The sequence below is a fragment of the Cupressus sempervirens genome, chromosome 3 (genome assembly GCF_028749045.1).
Source record: "Cupressus sempervirens isolate cs-2001-9-10 chromosome 3, ASM2874904v1, whole genome shotgun sequence".
NCBI classification, from domain to species: Eukaryota; Viridiplantae; Streptophyta; class Pinopsida; order Cupressales; family Cupressaceae; genus Cupressus; species Cupressus sempervirens.
Window position 1 is genome coordinate 767,985,453 of NC_143120.1, and position 20,507 is coordinate 768,005,959.

Here is a 20,507-nt window from a genome sequence, read left to right on the forward strand (position 1 = left end):
AATCATTGTAATGATTGATAAGTTCTTTGTGGGTCATCTTTTGGGTCCCAACGAGTATTTAATAATTGGGTGTTTGATTTGTAGAATGACTAAATTAGATTTAGGCACCCAATTTTTGAAGTGAGAATTAGGTACTCGATTCTAGAGTCATGGGTGGGAATTTCCCTTAGGCATAGGGTTTTTCCTTGGGGAAAGGCATGGTACAGGCTTGGTGGGACCAAGCCTATGCCTTTATGTATCAAATTTTGACTAGGAAAATTATTCAACAATTTCAGTGATTGTCATAATTTGTATATGGTCTTCCTCATTGGATTTTTTTGATGAAACAAAAACCCATTATAGGTCTTACTATTTTGATTTTAAACATGTAAATTTTATAGTGTTATGAGTTCACTTGCTATTTTTGCATTATTTATTAATCAAAAGTGTCTCTTTTAAATAAAATAGTGAGATTAACTAAAAATTTAATAGCTTTTTTAATTTTTCATATTTCTTAAATTAATTTACATGTCATCAATCTACACACAATAAAAGTTAAAGTGAGACCCAACTTCTTGCACTAACCCTTTATGTACCCATTACAAATATGATATTTTTTTTTAATGATGAGTTGTCACTCATTAGGTTGACACATTATTACTAGTGTGATTATATAATGATGGTGCAATATTGTCTTTTGTAAATACAAACCTTTGTTACCTACAAATAGTTCTTACTTGATATAGATCCCTTTTGGGAAAATATATGGTGCTAGACAAATAAGCACAATTTTGGGTTCTTTTATTCTAGGATTGATATGTATAGTTACCCAAATCATATGTCAGATATCTTGGATCATAGAGCCAATAATTTTATTTAACATACAAAATGATATGTAATACATGTAGATGCATGTGGTGGAAATGGATGTTGTTAATTTGATTATTTGGTATTTTTTTTATTGCAACTACATGAAATAGTATATTTAAAGGTATCTTTGGAGCATTCTTTTCACAATGCATTTATTGTATAAATTCTTGAAATTGATGTTTGATGCTAACATAATGACTAATGATCAATTATTGTGAAAGAAAAATATGATTTGTTCTCTTTCAATACCTTATTATTATTTTTGACATTTTATCCATGATGTGTGTTGGTTACAGTTTGCCTTCCTTATCTTTTTGGTTTATACTTTGACTCTTAACTTTCCCAATGGCCTATGGATGACAAAGATGTTAACAACAAAATGGGTCAATCTAGTAATCTATCAAGGACCAATGAATTAAAATGTATAACTCCTTTTGAATGTAAGATATGTAATGAATTTTTTTTTTGGGTTTTGGGGGTATGCTCTTAACCAAAGAGTAGAAGAGGCAAATAAAAAGTTGCTCAACATTTTAAACAACTTAGCAAATTGAAAGGGGTACTAAATCACAACATGCAATCTATCCTAACCTAGGTGCAAGGAATGGAAATGTGCATAACTAACTAAGACAAAAGGAAGAAAGGAAGAGATGGGTAATAGGTAATTCTTAGATTACACAAGTAGTTGATGTTTTGACAATACCTAGATTGTCTGACCCTTGGCTACTCCACACCCCAGTTTTTGACTTCCTTATGCAACAAACTACACTAAACAAATAGACCAATAGATACATCATAGAGAACAAATGAGATGCTTATGCTGAAGAAAGTAAGACATACAATCTATTAAACAAAGGAAACAAAACCAAGTTCATTCACATTCATTCAACTTTTAACATTAGCACATTGATTCCATATACTATACTTTAAACTAAATGAACAACAAAACTTATAATAAACTCATAGTCACACACAATAGTCCCAGCTATAGGGGTTTTCACAAAGTAAAATTTTTCAATATTATTAACATCATAAAAGGTTACATTTATAGGCCATCTCAAAATGCCCAGTTACATTGGATGGTTTCTCCGTAGAGCATCTTTGAGAATTATCAACTAAAAATAGGACAAGCTTGAAAGATTGTCCATTATAGAGACTGAAAAAATTCCATGAATGATTGCAAAAAGAAAAAGAAGGGGAAGATTTATAGATTTCTAGAAAAGCATTAGAACATCTTGTCTTCTTAGGTGTAATTGATTTAGCTCTATAAAATTTCATGGCTTTGGTTACTTTATCTAGCTCTTTGACATCTAGAATGATGATGTTGTTAGCTCAAACCATCTAGTAGTCATGCATTTCTATTAATTCATCTATTCTAGCCACCCTTGACTAGAATTTCTCTATTTCTCTACTTATGATTGTGTCTACTACTAAGAGTTCTTGAATCGTGGACACTTGGAAGTTGAGTGGGTAAACGAATTTATTGACAAATTCCAAGAACTTTGATTTCATTATCTCAATATCCATGAGCTTTCCATTGGTGGACACAAAATATTCTATGTGCAATATCTTCAAATAGTGAAACAACTTTTCAATGACCTTTTGTACCAGGTCATGCACATCCTTGAGCTCATTTATATATCTCATGGATCTTTCTATAAAAAACTCCCTGGATTGTTTCTAGTGAAAAAGTGACTCATTTCCCATCTTTAGAATCCCTTGAGTAATGACCAAATTTGTCTTCATGTCAAATACTTCTTGTAGAAGGGACAATTTCTTTGTTAGCTTGTTTGTTACCTTTTGCATGGTTTTTGAATGATTTGAAGTTTCTTCCTTGAGCTTGTGAGTATCCAACACTAGGTTTCCCAAGTTTTTAGCTAGTGGGGGACCTTGAGCCTTGATCTGATCTACCCATGCTTCTCCAACCTTTCCAAATTACGTTTCTTGTTGTAGCTTTAGGAGTAGATTTTTATTCTCCTTTTCATTTGAGTCAAATTGACTCGACGAAGTGCTCCCAAGTGACGACCTTATGTATTCCACTAATTCTCTATTTGAGGATTTCAATATTTCATTCTCTTCTCTAAGCTCTTCCAGCTTATCTTCAATTTTCTCATTGGTAGACTTCCACATGTTCACCATGGAGTCGTGAACTAGGATGCCAAGATCTACCATTCTGATTTGGAAATCATCCTTTGAGAGCTCATGAAATCTTCCTTCTTTCTAAGGCTCAACAATCTCAACTAGCATATGGCCAACCATTGAATCTATAACTAGTACAACAATTATCTTCTACTTCTTCTTCTTGGATGGATGAGAGGAAGTGACTTGTGTGATTAAGTTCTTTGATGGATATACTTCCTCATATCTCCTCTTCTTCCTATCAATGGTCTCTTTGAGCCATGACTTTGTAGAGAGCACATTGATAGTAGACTACAAGGCAATAGGATTGAATAGCTTCCTTGAGATTAATGGAGTTGGATTTCTTAGAGAAGAAATAGGGAAAGAAACAACCTTAGTTACCAAAAGGGTTGAGGTATCCCCTTGTTGAGATGCATCTCATTCCTTGTTGTCCATGGGGTTGGTGTTTCCATCCAAATTGATGACTTGGATAGAGGAAGATGGCTCGGCCACTAATTTTTCTTGTTCTTTCTCCTTATCCTTGTTATCATGATTCTCTCCAAATTTCTCGATGTTAAAAAGAGAGCCAACTCCATAGGTAGGAGTGAATGACACATTCTTTTCTAGAGGCTAGTCTCCACCTTTGCCAATGGATTGTAATGGCCCTATGAATTTTGATGTAGTAACTATGGTGGTTGTTGATGTAGTTGATTGGGTGACTCCAGCTGATACTCCACTTGTAAAACTAGTGCTTCTAGTTCTCTTCTTCCTCACTTGAGTCCTCTCCACCCATTTGTATATTCTCTTAATTATCCCTTGCATAAGAACCTCCATAGTGTCAATGACTAGATCTGCGCACGGGGTAGACAAATTAGGGTGCCTTTGATCTTCTTGTAGGGTGTGGGGTGCATGTAGGCTCCATCATTTGCATGTTCATAACCATCAACAAAATCATTATATAATTTAATCTCATTAATGGTTAGCTGCAACCAAAATCTCTCCCAAGTTTGGTAATCATTGAGACATGCAAGCAAGAAGTCTTCAATATCCAGGATATGCCTATAGGCATATCCCAATTTCAAGTGATCCCTTACAAAGTTAACTAGATCATATTGAGGCCGACATACCTCATAATCTAACAACTTAATTTTTCTCTCAAAGTTCTTCACCAAATTTTGAGCATCTAATCTGAAAGCACATGAATATGAGCCAACCACTATAGGGAAGGGAATCCTAGCTATCTTCTTCACATTAGAGTACAGGGTGTTCACTTCAAGGATTTGTGAACATAGTTCAACTAGAACCACCTTCTCTTTTAGATACCTCAGCAACCTCTTAGGAAAGTCATTGTAAACTCCTATTCATATATAGGAGAAGCTCAAAAACTAGATGAATGAGCATCCAAATTGGTTTATTGTCAAAATTACCTCTAGTGGGAATCTCCTTTCAGGGAATCCTTACAATTCTTAGCATAGCCTCATTATGAAAGCATAATTAACAACAAAATACTCGTTATAGCTTCTTTGCAGCTGCAAATGTGGGTAAATTTTGTATACTTTGGTGCACTCATCATAGCTTAGGGTTCTAGGGAGGCCAAGCTACAAGTGGTGATTTTCCAAAGCATAGATCAGGTATCAGGACATGTAAAATTGCTTGAATACTTTGGTTGAATTCAACCATGAGGCATGCTCATCACAAATAATTTGTGCTTAGTCAATCTGCATATCCTCAACACATATTGGTTATACTAGGAAGAAATAGTGCTCGATGAACTCCAAAATCTTCTCTTTTCCTTTCAATATGAGGAGGAGTGTGAGGATATCCATAGTCTCTCTTTTCAAATTTGAGTCAAATAAGGTCTTCAACATTTTTCTCTTCTTTGAGCAAGTAATCTGGAACCATGTCCTCTGCATATCTTGTCATTTGAGGGTCTTCATCTCATTGAACATGGACGTGAAAGATCTAAAATCAACATCATAATATTGCTCCTTCATAGTAATACCAAATGTAGATTGCATCAATGCCTTGTTGATTAAGATGAGAATAGATTGACCAGAAAACAAAATCTACTTTTATTTTTGGGTTGTATCTCTCTATGCATTCCTTCACTAGCGCAGGTGCATGAACTACCAATGGAAAATTGGTTGCTTCAACCAATCCACTCTCTTTCATCTTTTCAATGATCAGGTGAATGGGTTGAGAATTGAGCCTTCTATGAAGATCACCCAAATCATAGAATTTGAAAGATGTGTTTGTAAGATCTTTTAACTCACTCTCCTGGCCAATTAACTTATCTTGACTAGCAACTTTGATTTCCATTCACTATGATTGCATAGGATACAATTCTCAATAAATAATCATTTAAATATACTTGAAGAAACCAATTGCAGGCGATGTTGATGAAATAGGTATAGGAATTAGAACGTTGGTGCCAGAAAAATGAAATTAAGTTCAACCAATGATTATAATGGTAGGATTTGTATTTAATTCCATGAGTAATGACTATTTCAACTTTTCATTCATTTGTATGTAAAATACTAAATTCTTGAAAGCTCTCTTTACTTAAAGTAAAGTGATATGACTAAAAATCACTTAACAACACAAATTCATTAGCTTTATGAGAACTACCTTACTTTGCTTCAAAATCTACAATACAGATATACTTGATAATACTAACATATGTGGGAGACAGAGAGAAACTTACCTTTTGTAGAAACCCATTTTCCTTCTATTCAAGATCACAACACTTAGAGTGAGCGCTTGTTAGCTTGCACATTTTGTTCTTTCCCTTTCTTCCTAAAGCTTTTAACACTACATCTCCTTCATAATGGGTTCACATTTTCATCACTAACTTCTCTAGAAGTATCTTTTGAGCATCTCTAAAGGATATTCATATTATAGAGTAACATGACTGACTTTGTATTTTGAAAGCCTCTGGAGAAGTGACATTTTTTATTGCCTTAGGAAAGAAAACCCCTTCTTAGCAACATTTCCCAAACTGGAGCACAACTAACAATACTTCATTCTTTCACCTAAATCTATTGGCCTCAAAGCTAGATCTTGAGCATGCCTTACTGATTATGAGCTCTGAATTATTCATTCAACATTATGCTCACACTACTTGATCGTTGGGACTAAGATTTGACTCAAGTTTATATAGCATTAGAAGTAGAACAAAAAAAAATCCCTTCCATGAGTACGTAGCAAAATACCCATAGACTCATGTTCCCTTGTAACACTTGATCCTATTTTCACAAATTTTAATGAGATTCATTCTGGCTTTGATCCACAGCTTTGTAGGCCTTTCCAGCATAACATAATCATATTCTTAGCTTGGTAATCACTACCATGGCTTCATCCTTTGTATATGAGCTTGATATAGTTTTCTCTAGGGGAAAATCAACTCGAAAGGTCAGAATCCATGGGACATGGAATGTTAGCAAAAGATAGGAGAATGTGAAACATGAAACACTTACTTCTTGGACCCAAAAAATAAAGAAAGAAAAGCACTCGAGGAAGATGGGAAGTAAGTGACCTAAGAGATACTTAGACAACACACTCACCTTCATACCAATCACCTCAAGCTTTTAAAGGGTAGGACTAAAACTTGGCAACAATGTGCAAGTGTCCTAAGGAACATCTTCTTTATATGTAGAAACAATTAAATAATCCTATTTTTTGGTGACCATATTAATGGATAATGATTAGATCTTGAAAGTATTGACATTTAACAATAATAAAATATTATTTTGAATAGAAGGATGTAATGTCATTTCAAAGTCTAAAGGAGAAACTTATAATTGTGATATCATTTAGGATGGTCAAGGTAGTAGGAAATGGGTTTGTTAGGTTTTAAACTAAAGTGCATAGCTTAAGATCAAGTAAAAATTATCATAAAAAATATCAAATTACATATTAAAATCAAATATTATAGATATTAATTATAATGTAACATGAAACCCATAAAAATACATAAGAATGTTTATTCTTTTTAATATTATCAACAACATAAAAATAATAATAAGTCTATGTGCTTAAATGAAACATAGCTCCTTATTTTTCTTAATGTTTATCACTCAACATTAAGTAATTTCAAAGGATGAAACTATTATTGAATGCTGTTTATACATTATGCTTTGGTACACTAAAACATTATTATGAAATATATTAGACGCTTCTTTTGCTTGGTACTTATAACACCAACATTCTCTAGGAATATAGGTAAAAACAATAATAGAAATAAAGAAAAATTCTTTTTATTTCAACATCGAGTAGTGGTGTAAATTAATTTCTATATAATTCATAGTCTCATAGCCCATGATATCAATAAATAGAAATAATTTATGCTAAAAAGTTATATCATAATTCTAGGGATGTGTATATATGTCTACAAATAGTTTATTATAATAAGCCATACCTCATAGTCCTTGATGAAGGCACCTAATTGTAATAAAAACAAAATATGCATACCTTACCCATTATAAAAATAATAGAATTAAAGCATTTTGAACTAACAAAAAGGGTTTAATATTGTGAATGATTCAGAACTAACTAAAATTGAAGTCCAAATTTCTGGCCACCTAACCTCAACAATTAGGTATTTGGAGGACAAGACTATTCTAAGTATTACATGCATTTAGGACTCTTATGTCCATTGACAAAATTGGTAATAAACCTTTCTCATCTCTCCATGGAATGTGGAAACCCCTTTGGCTTCGTTAGATAATGATGATGGCACTTCTCAACAGCTCCTGATGGATAAATGCAACAAAGAAAACACCCACTGCAAGACAAAAAGCTCCTCCACCTGTTTTCATGAGCTTTAGTGCAATTGCAGCTCGCCATTGGAAGCCTTCTAGTGTTAGTAACATACCCATTAACACTTTTCCAACCACACGCTGGTTTCTCAATAACTTCTCTTTCAGAATATCTCACCCAAGCATGCTTATTCACATTAGATTTCTTCTGCGCCACTTTCCTTGCAGGGGTACCAAAAATCAAATGATTATTAAAACTCTTACTCTCCTGACCAATCCCTTGAGAAAACCCATTCTCATCAGATATTCTAGTGATTGATCTATGAGGCAGAGGGTTATTATCAACACTATGCTGCTGATAATGATTTATAGGCCGAATAAGGCCATTATGAAAGAGCATTTCTGCTGAAATTGGGTCACCATATGGTGAAATCCCATCAAACTCAAAGCTTCTATCATCCATCCTAAACTATCACTTCAAAATTCACTATCCAGTCTATTTGGGTATTGTAGAACTGGTTTGCTGAATCAAATGGAACAAAACTTTTATGAAACTACGGTCCAATCTATTCCCATCTTTTTGCTGTTTATATACTGTCAATTGAGATAGACCCAAGAAACTGCAATTCCATGGATTGAGATGCTATTGCTTGCCGTGCTTAGTAGAGAATGCTCTTGATAACTTTCTTTACGTGCATAAAGATTCTTCTTCCGTAGACAAACTTCTAAGCTACCTACACAAAAAAACAATATGTTTTTGTGTTTTTCTTTATCTCCATGTCATCATTTGTGTTTTTCTTGTGACATTTTGCTATAAAATATGGCAGGTGGTGTATCAAGACAATCTTTCAGTTTTGATGGGCTTCATGGAAGATGTATTTAGCTTTGTTTTATTGTAGAGTGAGAGACGCCATTAAAAATAGGGAAGCTTTAAGGATGTTCCACGTGTATAGAAAGCAAGCGATGTCAAAGCTTCAAAAAGATATGGTTCATGACTTTACACACAATCCTGATATTGTGGCAGCGTATCAACTAGAGTATACATATGTCTTCTCGCGTGGGGTACTACTTGCCGTGTAATCTTGTCTTCTAGAATACTCCAGATAATTAGGGTTTAGTTGTAATCTGAATCATCATATTTTCATTTAGTAATATATGAAAGTAAGGTTTTAGGGTTTCTTTGTACTAAGAAAGGTTAAATATACTATTTTTAAAACGATGGTATTGAAATCACATTTAAAAGTATGAGTATATTGGATGAAATTTGGAAGAATAGATAATGAATCTAAAATTATAGATAGTTATAATTTAGAAGGAATGTATATCTTTTATTTTGTATTATATTGTTAAAGCTAAATTTGGAAGAAAATATTGCATTCTTTATATTTGGTTTATTTTTTATGTTATTCATTTAAAATTTAAAATTTTGGTATATATCATTAGGAAGGTTGATTTTCTTTTAGATTCTTCAATTTTTCTTTAACTAATTTATAAAAGTTGTACATATTTCTAAACTTAATTGTCACGTTAATCTAGAGAACTTAAAGTGCATATGCATTTTTATGTAAAATTATTATTACAAGAAAAGTTTGTACAACTTTCAATCTTTTTTAACAAAATTATATATTTAATTTGTCAATTAAAAGTTGTTGAAAATATGTTAGAGAAGCTCCTTGAGTTTTCAAGGACTAATTTTGATTTTTTAGGGATTTTATTGACCTATATGAGACTTTTTTAATTATCCTAAGGATATGGGCAACTTAGGGTTAATAGATATCAAGCTTAAGTGATTACATTCTAGGCCTAATTGATTATTACATTCTTGTAAGCTAATGAAACCTAGAAGGTTTTTTTTTAAAACTATATATTCTAGACAATACTATTGTGGTTTGGGAAGATGTAGAATGGACAAGAAAGTCTAATCAGCAAGCCATATTCCTTATAAATAGTTATGCCAAAGCCTGGGACCACATTGAATGACCTTTCATTCTTGTGATGCTTCAAGCCCTTGGTTTCACTCCCACCTTTATTCAGTTGGTCCAAATGCTTTTTAGTGATGCTTTTTCTTGTATCATCATTAATGATAGACAATCTAAAGCTTTTGGCTTGTTAGGATATTTAGAATAACAAGCGAGGGGGGGGTGGCGGTTTGGTGAATTAGTTATCCTCAGGTCCAGATGTACCAATTCATCTTTTACTAACTTCAAACAACCTAAATAATCTCATAAGACCACTCGGTCCACATAACAACTCATCAACAACTAAATATATTCATTCATTACTTAACTATATGTTCACTATAGGCTGACCAATAGTAAATAAGATGCATCACACATATAGGAGACCAAGATTTAACGTAGAAACCCAATTTGGGGAAAACCACCAAGTAACATGTTATTACTTTTTACTCTTTTGAAGAGAGCTTGATTAAGATCCAACCATGTTAAAGGTTACAAAACACAATGTTAGGTGTGACCCTTCTAAAGGATATAATCACCTTGTTAAGAGTGGCCTATTTAGATGAATTTGTTTCATTTCCTTAGAATGTCACCTTGAATAAAGGGTTTTGATTGCCACATTAGTTAGAAAGAAATATCGTGTTTGATCTATAAAATACATGTCACTTTGAAAGTTCAAATCTCCATTCAAGTTATTTGTTTGTTCATTGACTGGACTTCATTCACATCTCCTTCACTAATCTACTTGGCAACCCTTCAAGCAATCACACTTTACCAATCTTCTCACTTTTCCTCTACTACTGTGCTCTTGAAAAGTTCTCCATAAAATTTCCATTCAATAATGAACCAACCTTAGAAAAAATCTCTTATGCCTCCTTAAATAGGTAGTTTTGATATTTTTTCTGCTTGTTGTGGTTTTCACAACACACACCCCATTTCTACTAAGAAATGGGGAGCCCCTAATTTAATTTTTGCTTTTCCAACCCCTAGTCTAAAATCTAAGTCTTTTAGGGCTTTGTTTGGTGTAGATGAGTTTGGCTTGTCCCTCTATTTGAAAAAATCTAGTGGCTAGAAATTAAAGAATTTGGATGAAGTGTTATTCTGTTTAGTGAATGCGGCACACTAGCACACCTAGCACAGTATTCAAGGTGTGTTAGTGTGCTAGTCGCACTAGTGTGAAACACTTCTGTTTGGGAGGGTAGACCTACGCACTTGCATAGATGTGCACCCCCAAAGAGTGTGCTCTATCTTGAGCCTATAAAAGCCTAGGATACCCCCTATGCTTATTCATTATATCCTTCACTCAAGCATGAAGCACACCTCTATACCTACTAAGGTGTGCCTTTTCTTTAGTCCCTGCACACATACAAACAGACATTGAGTTAAGCATAAAGGCGTGCAACTTGCACACCTATCTAAGGTGCACATCTTTAAGCAAAAACAAAACAAAACAAAAAAAAATTAACACCTTTAAACCACACAACTAAAACTTACAAGGCTCTCACCTAATTGTAAGGTGCACATATGTACACCTTACATTTCTCCATCTTTGTAAAACTCAAAGGAAAAAAACCTCAAGAGATTAGGGTGTGCACCCTATTGTTAATCCACTTAGTTTTTTTGTAGTGTAAGGGTGCACACCCTTTGGTGTTAAAATTATTTAAAGAGTTGAGGCGCACATAGCGCACCTTCAAGATGTACAAGGTGTGCCACATTTCACATAAGAGAGCTAGAAATAGGGTTTTTTGAGTGTTCTAACTATTTTAAGGATATGGGTTATAATTTTTGGTAACTAGGGTTTGTTTATGATTGTATTTTCCACCTTCTGAACTAATGTATGTCTATTTTGTGCAAATAAAATGGCTTCCTCCTTGTCTTCCCTCGCTACAAAGATTGCTCCAAATCTATTGGTTTTCAAGTTTCAAGGTGTCCAACCTAAACGACACTTCCAAAATGCGCATTCAAAAATTTGAGATAAAAGAACGGGTCACATCAACTAGAATGCATTCTTGGTTCTATGCAAAAAACCAAATGAGAGGCCCCCAATGGTGTCTACACTTATAAGATTAGGGTTAGTAAATGCAGCTTCGCACTTGGTTTTAGTAAAATCTTTTTACTTGATCATGGCCCTACCTGAGAATTATGTCTTAGAAGAAAGGGTGGTCAAAAGAATAATAGGAGAAATCATTATCAATCTAAGACCCAAGAATATAGAGAAATTATTTCATCTTCCAAGGATAGATTGGTATATAAGATTGGCATACCATCAATATAGAGATCTTGAACAAGAAGTCACAAAAATTATTCAATTTTCATATTTCATTGATAGAATACCTTTGGGAAGAAAACATGGGAAAGTAGATATGACAAGAGGTTATATGAAAGATGATATCGAACATTCCATAGTGCTCCTAAGAAAAATCATGGGATTACCAGCAATAGGAAACTTAAACATATGGATGGTACACTTCATTGAAACCATAAGAATGGCAAAGATGCCAATTGACTGGGCAATAATTCTCAGTGATAATTTAGATGAAAAATTGGTGGCAATTAAAAATGATCTAAGGTTGTACATGACATCTTATTTAGTGTATTTGTTAGTAGCAAGAACTATAGATTACCTAGGAATGTTTAAAAGGGGTAACTTGCAAGATGTTGATGCATGGCCTTATGTGGTATACCCCCAACTGGTGAAGGAAAAGCTCTCGAACCATAGTAAATAATACAGAATAGTTAATGATGCATTTATTTTTGCAATCATCCAGTTTATTGAGGGAGACTATGCAAAAAGGATGTTAGAAGAGGTGGCATCAAAAATTACAGAAATAGGTGCCTATACATCTAATTCAAGATATTCACCTACTTAAGGGTAGTGGGTACAACTATAAATCCAAAGAATCTCCTTGGGTATTCATGTGATAGACTCATATTCCTAGAGATTGGATGACAACTCTCATATGCATATGACAGAGTAAGGAAGCAACATAAGAAGACTTGGGTTTGGCCCATCACCATAGGCCTATTCAGTGTCAAGTAGAAGCAGGATATTGTAACTTTTGAGTCAAAATGGGATCAATATCCCTAGGAGGATTATAACTTCCCTCATCCATGTTCTAATAACATTGGTAGAGTCCAATTCTTGGTAGGAGCACAATCTAAACATGAAGATACTATAAAAGATCACTTGATGAATGTAGTAGATGACTATGAGATCCAAATAAGGGATTATTCTAGGATGATTCTTCATTTGGTAGGTAGTTCCTTGAAAATAAAGGTCCCATTGAAGGTTGTTCAACAAGACACTTTAGATGTTTTGGGTCCCGTATATAATTGAGATAAGATATGCAATCAACATATCATGAATGCTGAAATTGATAGAGAAGAAAATGCAGATATTAATCATAGGGAAAGACATATCATCTACTTGGCCGAGGAATGGATTAAGAGATCATCTAGTTGGCTGACAAATGGATTAAGAATCATTCAAGCTTGATCTAATTCCATAAACAATAGTTTTCCAAGCTACAACCTGCCTAGTGAAAGGTAGAGGAGAAAAGGTTATAGTACCAACATTCATAGCTCAATATACAATTAGGCTAGAGATGATGCACTAGCACGATAGGGAAGTTGGATATTTCAAGGCATAGAAGGGCAAGAATAAAAAGAAAAGAGTTTTTCCATAGAAAACTAAGCCTGAGGTTGAAGGGATTCAAGCGCAAGAAGCAACTCAAGCCCAAGAATCCACTAAAGCTAAGGATAACCCATAAGAGCAACCACCAAAATAGGGATAGGGATCTAAAAATCAAGCATAAGAGGTGCCTCCATAGGTTCAAGAAGAACAAGCCTCTCCATCAGCTCCGAAGAAGAAAAGGATGAAAAATCCAATTAAAAGGACAAGGAGACAAAAAGTGAAAAGAAGGGTTATTCCTTTTCCATTAGTCCTAGAAGTTATTCTTGAAGGAGCTGAGGAGGATGAAGAAGATGAAGAGGATAAACTTCCCTTGAGTCAGAGGACTCCTCTAGTGAGGGATACCAAGGTAGAATGAAGAAGGAGTTGCACAATAACTCCACCATCTATTCCTACACAACCTATTTAGGTTACAAATTTGGAGGATGAGTTATAATTGTAGATTGATGAGCAAGAGGACCTAGGGTCTGATGTCTTGAAGATGTTAAATTTTGATTTCATGCTTATAGGCACTAAAATAGTAGGAGATTAGATAAGGGATACACTAACAGATCAACCTCCACAAGAGGATTGAAGTCAATTTTTTTCTTCTCCACAAGGACCTCTAGGTGCCCTACCATTCCAGCTCAAGATGTAACTTTAGTGGATAAAGGTTCAGCCAGTCCAATCCCTCTAGTCAATGAAGAATAGGTGCAACTAGTGCAAGAAGAAGAGCCACAATAAAGACCTATTGATGAATCATTAAAGGAGGGGAAAATATATGAAGGACCCTAGAAAAATTCCCAAGATACATAGGTAAGGATAGTGGGCTCAATAGATACAAGGATGCCTGATGTAGATCCCTCACTGAAAGAAAGGACTCTGAATAGGAGTGATAAGGGAAAGGGTAGATAGTAGAAAAAATCCCCTCTTCATCCATGTATAAGTCTTCAATGGAAACTACTCCAAGGTGGTTGAGGAAAGAGGTGATGGTTAGGCATAAAGGAAAATTGTATTGTACTGAGGAAGAGGGAATGAGAGAATTATTTGAAGATCTCAAGAAACCTAAATTACCTAAGGGTGATGTGCGTACATTGGCCTTCATTAATAAGGACCAAAATTAGGACTTGTTCGCTTACATTTCTATTCATCTTCCACATGTAGATATTGAAGATCTGACCACAAATGATTATCAGATCAAAGAAGTCTTGCTTGAAAAGCCAACAGTGGACATGACTAAATTGATGGTCACTACAGGAATTAAAGAAGTGTTTAATCACTTAGATAAAGTTGAGGCTGAATTGGTTAAGTTGAGAAAGTAGAATGAAGTTATGAGGGGATTTCTACATGAATTAGTTAGTTTTATTGACCCAAAAAATCTAGAGGCCACTCTCAAAGTAGCTTTCAAGAGAAAAGATAAAGAAAAGGTAGATATATAGGTGGATCCATTTTTAAAGGTTTGTAAGTTATGGCAAGAAATTTTTGAGGAAAAGGGTGTGGAGATAATATAGGGGAACCTTAAGTTATTACACTATATGCTGAATAATGTGGAGAAACTAGTTGTTATTTTAAATCAAGATTTTCAATCGATGGATGAGGTACATACTTGGGGAAATGACCTTTGAGCATTGCAATTAATAAAAGGTTAGAGGTATCGTATGTTGATGGATATATATATATATATATATATATATATATATATATATATAAGAGATGAGTTAGATAAAATAGATGATTAGCTTGAGAAGGTTGCAACTAGTAATAAAGTAATGGAAACACTACATGTGGATATCCATAGGCTCAAGGATTAAACCCAAGAGCAAATTTTGGAAGTAGAGAAACATTATAGTGATGCGTGCCTTGACATTTTTGAAGACAAGTTAAGAGATAAACTCTTGATAGTGTAAATAATTGTCGAATAGTTTAGAAAGATATTTGAAGAAGCTTTGGCTGATGAAGACATTAGATAGGCATTTAAGACAGAGGAGGCATTTCTAGAGTTGGATGTAAAGCTTGGAGATTTTGTAGAGACTCATATAGGAGTGGGAAACTATCAACAAGTAGTGAAAGATAAGTATGATGCTTTAGATTTTTTGGATACAACCCAAGTGATAGAAATCATAGAGAAATTCAAGAGCAAACATCTAGACATAGCTCTAGTATGAAGGGGAACAAAATCAAGAAGCTATAATTTCAATTTTGACACTTGGGAAAATTTTGCATTTTTTGGACCTGTCTCCCAAGGTGTGCTTCTCCCAAGATGCACAATTTGTGCAAGGTGTGCTTCTCCAAAGGTGTGCTAGAAGTTTTTGGAGAAGTTATAGGTGCACTAATTGTTAACTACTAGTTCTAAATTTAGAGATTTCCATGCATCGAAAATACACTCTAATCATAGTTTAACTCCTATAAACCTCCAAAGAAGGTTGAGCTTCTATTTTTGGCATCTCCAGAGACTCCTACATCATCTAATGGCTTTCTTCTTCTTATTTTCTCATGCTTTCATTGTGTTAAGACATGTAAAGGCTCGTGCACTCATTAAATAATAAAAATAAGGGAGGAGTCCTACTTAGCACCAGTTAGAGAGTCAGTTTCCACATAAATATATTTGTTTTATTAGTTTAGAAGCATATATTTGCATGAAGATGTCTCGCACTCTCAACACAAATTGAGTAGAATATTTTTGATAAATTGAGGAATTAAATATGTATTCTAGGCCATTATTTTGATGCAATAATATATGCTTTTGATGCTCTCATTCTAAGTGTAGTTATTCTTGCCAGAGTGTTATTCTTTTGGATTCTTGTTTGTGATAATAATGGAGCCAATGGTTTTTTTTGTGTAATATTTCAGTTATGGTGTTACTTGCATTTTTACAAATTCTACTAATGTACTTAATTAGAGAAGAGATCACCCTATTGTTTGTGCATAACTTTTTGTCTCGCACAAGTGCACTTTCTGTGGCCTTGCAATATGATGAAAAGTGAAACATCTTACGGCTACTGAATTCCCATCAATGATTGCATCAGTTGAATTAAGAAATCACTACTCCTATTTTCATTGGTTACCTATCAATCTTTTCAAAGGCTTATCTCACACATGTGTTGTTTTTGTGGCTTATTTTCATTAGTGATTTACTTTTTGAGTCATTTTCTTAAACTTCTTGTTACCTTATCTTTGTTATTTTCTTTTGCAAACACTTGGTTAATTAAGGAATTCATATAGTTACATAGTTAAAAGTGCATTCATCATAAATAGAAAAGTAAAAAAATATATTTCTTTTTGTGTGGTTATTCATTTTAGATAGGAAGTAGATTCAACATCTTATCTAAAATTGGTCAAACCAGCAAAGGCATATTCATGAATATTCACATTTATCTTCTACTAAGTGGATTCTAGTAGGTAACAAGATCATTCAAAACTTTGGAGTTGATCCTAGATCAGCGTTTCAAGAGAGGAATTTGAAAGGATTCCTATTGTTAAGCATTGTGGAAAATAATAGCTCAACATTGCTTAAACATCACCGTCGATCTTAGGGTTATGTTAGAGTCATTGAATCTATCCATCATTTTTTCCTTCTGATGTTTTCTTGATACTTCTATAAAATTCTCTTTAAATCCTTTCCTTTATCACATAAAAAACTCAATTCATGTATCAAATACACCAGCTCATCAATACTTATCATCCACAAGTTTTGACTAATCCAAAAATTCAACTATTTTGGCCTCAAAATTGATTCTTTCAAAAAATCTAATTTTGTTGACACTTAGTCATTAGTGTCTTATTTTTCCTAGTCATCATTTTTTTTTCTCTCTCGACTTTCACTGACTTGCTTGGTCTTCACTATGCTCAATCACCACGATGTTTTCTTCTTTATCTTTCTCAACCATAATTAAAACTTGCTTAATACTGCTAATACTGGTGACTTATCTATCTTTAAGTTCCTTAATCTTTTGTTCCAACTCCACTAGGTGTTCCTTGTGTTTCACTCAATACTTCTATACTTCATAGACTGATTAAATAATATATCATCTTGTTAAAGACTAAGTAATCAAGTGGCCATTGTAATTCCAACATACTTTCTCCTATTCACTCAAAAAATTCAATATTCATCTTGTTATTTATCTTTTCAAATCCTCTTCATCAACCAACTGATATGGTAATCTACACTATTAGTAAATGTCTCTCAAGTAGGTTTGACATCAAAGACAACATAAAAATTGTTCCAATTGTTGTTTCCAAAAATATCCCTCTTTGGCATTGATGGAAACACCTCTAGTTACCATTCAAATGAAAAATACATTCTTATAATGTATCATTAATAGCTTCCTCTATGATTTGATAAAGATCTATATTAATATCCTTAGTTTAATTTTGATTCTCATCTTGCATTCACTTACACTTCTCCCTCTATGATACCAATTGTATATTCTTCAATACTAACACCAATTGTATTACAAACAATATTAGATCCCTCTTATCATATATATTCTTGTGATTCAACTTCTAATTCAACTTCTTACTTTGATTACTCTTGTCATATCTCATCTTGTGATTTAACATTTAACTCTAATCACTACATGACAACATCTCTAATCATATTCTCCCACTCTCATTCATATATAGGATGGTAATTGTACACATATTCTCCATCTTTGACAACAATGCCAAAGACATTATCCATTCTCCCTCATTGTTTCATTGTTTCATCATACATATCATCTTCTTGATTATTGTTTGACTAATAATGCAAGATAATTTCCTCTATCATATTATGATTCAGTCCATCTTTTCACAATATTTAGAGAGCTCATAAAGTATGACCTCCTTCATTAATGTATTTGTTGATATTCAGTCATTAGTGTCTTATTTTGCCTAGTCATCATTTTTGTGTCTTGTTTGGCTTTCACTGACTCGCTTTGTCTTCACTGTGCTCAATCACCACTATTTTTTCTTCTTTATATTTCTCAACCATAACTAAAACTTGGCTAATACTCCTAATACTGGTGACTTATCTATCTTTAAGTTCCTTAATCTTTTGTTCCAACTCCTTTATTGACCAACCACATTTCACTAGGCGTTCCTTGTGTTTCACTCAATACTTCTATACTTCATAGACTAATTAAATAATATATCATCTTGTCAAAGACTAAGTAATCAAGTAGCCATTGTAATTCCAACATACTTTCTCCTATTCACTCAACAAATTCAATAGTTCATCTCATTATTTATCTTTTCAAATCCTCTTCATCAACCAACTAATATTGTAATCTACACTATTAGTAAATGTCTCTCCAATAGGTTTGACATCAAAGAAAACATAAAAATTGTTCCAATTGTTGTTTCCAATAATATTCCTCTTTGGAATTGATGGAAACACCTCTAGTTACCATGCAAATGAAAAAGACATTCTTATAATGTATCATTAATAGCTTCCTCTGTAATTTGATATAGATCTATATTAATATCCTTAGTTTCATTTTGATTATCATCTTACATTCACTTACACTTCTCCCTCTATGATACCAATTATATATTCTTCAATACTAACACCAATTGTAATACAAAAAATATTAGGTCTCTCTTATCATATATCTTCTTGTGATTCAACTTCTAATTCAACTTCTTACTCTGATTACTCTTGTCATATCTCATCTTGTGATTTAACATTTAACTCTAATCACTACATGACAACATCTCTAATCATATTCTCCCACTCTCATTTAGATATAGGATGGTAGTTGTATACATATTCTCCATGTTTGACAACAATGCCAAAGACGTTATCCATTCTCCCTCATTGTTTCATTGTTTCATCATACATATCATCTTCTTGATTATTGTCTGACTGATACTGTAAGATCATTCTCTCTATCATATTTGACTTGACTCCCTATAGTCTCATGATCTACTACATGATTTATTCCATCTTTTCACAATATTTAGATAGCTCCTAAAGTATCACCTCCTTCATCAATGTATAAGATATTGTGATCATAACATTTTATGCAATGAAACATCTCTCCTTCCCTTGCTTCAGAAATAAGTAATCTCTCCTTAACATTTTATGCAATGAAACATCTCTCCATCTCATAACTTAACATGTAAACTGAAATAAGTAATAATTCATCACATCTAAAGCATAATGTAAATCAACACATAACACATAAGATTTTGTTTACCCATAAACCCTCCAATGAGACAACAAAATTGGGGTGGGGATGACACCCATAAATCTTCACTACTACAATTGTAAAGTGTAGCCAATTATGGCTACACATTTTTTAACATAATCTATGATCTACCCTATGAAAGGTATGCCTTGTTAAAGTCTTGCAAGACTATTAGATCTCACCTTGATTAAAGGATTTAAGATCACAAGTAAGTAAGCACTCTATTAGGAGATTACAAAAGTCTATTAGGACTACTCTTTTAAGAGATTTACTTTGTATCACCTATTTAAATGATTCAACACTTGATCCTTTGATTAGCACCTTGCTACTTGATGTTAAATATCTCTTTGCTAGTTATCTCTTGATCCTCTAGATCAAATCTATCTTCTCTTTCCTTTCACTTCTTATCTTTGTTCTTGTCAAATTGATTCTCCATTGGAGTTCCATAATTTAGCCATCATTTCTACCATGAATTTCTCGCTATGCTCTTAGCACTCCTCTCCTTGTATATGTAACACTTCTCTTCACATAATTTTTATTCCCACTTAGGGTTTACCTCTTTAAGTAGGAATTATGGAGATGGGCTAGGTCATAATCAATGACTATGGTTGATCTTTTTAGCTGCCTAATTCTTTCCTTTATTTGATTGGTTGCATGTATTGGCATAGGGATTCATAACATTATTGTATCCTTATTTATTAATATAAAAAATTAATGTTTATTTCATCAAAAAATGGTTTACATAGAAGTTTGTGCCATAAAAAATGTCTATGTCAAAGATAGGTAACTCAATATCAATAGACTCTGATGCTCAACTTTCACTATGCTCTTTATACTAATACTCAACTTCTAAATGGCTCAACAATTACTCTTTCTCAACACTTGAATCACATAGACACATTGTTTTCTTAGCTCCTTGTGTTTTCTTAGCACTTCAGTGACTTAGTACATACTAACTACTCGACACTAATTGCCATATTACTTGACA